The sequence below is a fragment of the Octopus bimaculoides genome, chromosome 23 (genome assembly GCF_001194135.2).
Source record: "Octopus bimaculoides isolate UCB-OBI-ISO-001 chromosome 23, ASM119413v2, whole genome shotgun sequence".
Lineage (NCBI taxonomy): Eukaryota > Metazoa > Mollusca > Cephalopoda > Octopoda > Octopodidae > Octopus > Octopus bimaculoides.
Genome location: NC_069003.1, coordinates 7,544,314 through 7,545,824, shown reverse-complemented (window position 1 = coordinate 7,545,824; position 1,511 = coordinate 7,544,314).

Genomic DNA, 1,511 nt, shown 5'->3' with positions numbered 1-1,511 from the left:
ATATATATGCATACATACTTAAGCATATAAGCATGTGTATACATATACATATATGTATATATATATGTGTGTGTGTGCATGTATGTGTATATGTAAGTATATGTGTGTGTCTATATAACTGCCTATTTATATATAAATGTGTTATGTTTGTACATTTTCACACACACACACACACGCACACATACACACACAAATATATTTCTATGGATATGTGCTTATATTGACATAGGCGATTAACTGAAATAGTGACCATGACCGTAGGTGTTTTGTGTGATGTTCAAAGTTGGGATATTAACAGAGAGGATGAAGGAGATTGGATAAACAAGAGAACCAGAGACAGAGAGAGAATGAGAGAGAGGGGGAAGAGAGAGAGAGAGGGAGGAATAGAAAGAGTGTATCCCTTAGACCAGTTCTCTCCCCTCCTCCTCTCTCTCTCTCTCTCTCTTGATCAGGTATGCTTGCAAAAACGGTTAATCAGATTATACCAAGCTGAAGGCTTCCATGTTTACTAAGACGACATCCTTAAGCGACAAAGACATGTCCGAGTGCACTGCTAAGCAGTTTGCACTGTTTCAGGACATAGCTGTGTTAATGATTATTAGAATGACCAACCAAGGCAAAAAAAGACCCAAAAGACAAAATGAAAAAAATATAAAAAAAAAAGAAAAACGAAAGAGAAAAAATTCAGGGTTGCTTGCTGTGGGGAAATTTAATAGTTAAGTGTAGCACTAGCTTGCTTCTTGGTCGTTGTTACTAGCCCTGATGAAACCGTCCAACCCATGCCAGCATGGACAATGGATATTAAATAATGATGATGATGATGATGATGGCGATGTATTCTTTTATTCTTTTATCTGTTTCAGTCATTTGACTGTGACCATGCTGGAGCACCGCCTTTAGTCGAGTAAATCGACCCCAGGACTTATTCTTTGTAAGCCTAGTACTTATTTTATTGTTTCCTTTTGCTGAACTGCTAAGTGGTGGGGAGGGACAAACAGACATACAAACATATACATACATACATATTAGTTTTTTCCTTAAGGAGAAAATGTTTTTTATATTTGAAGAACTCTCTTGGTTCTCTCCCTTCCTCCACTTTTGACTTAGCAATTAGCTTACGACTTCTAGTTTACTTTACTGTGATCTATTTTGCCCTCCTCCCCCGTTTTAATTACTTAATTTAAACCTTTAGCATTACGTTTACAGCCCCCTTCCTTTCTAACTTTATGTAAACAAGCGTTCTTACTTCTAACGGTCACTTATTTGGCCATGTAATATTATGGCTCGTAAGTTACCTCATCATTTCGCATTTGTCATGCTTTTATATGTTGGTTCCCTGACGATGAATATATGTGGAATTCCAGCAGTTCTTACTTCTTTGGAGGAGTGCACACATATATTTTGAAACATATGTAGGAATTAAAGGAACTTTTATTTATATGCGTTTTGCTCCATTTATTGTTATTATTCATACATATATATATATATATTCATATATACGACGGGCTTCC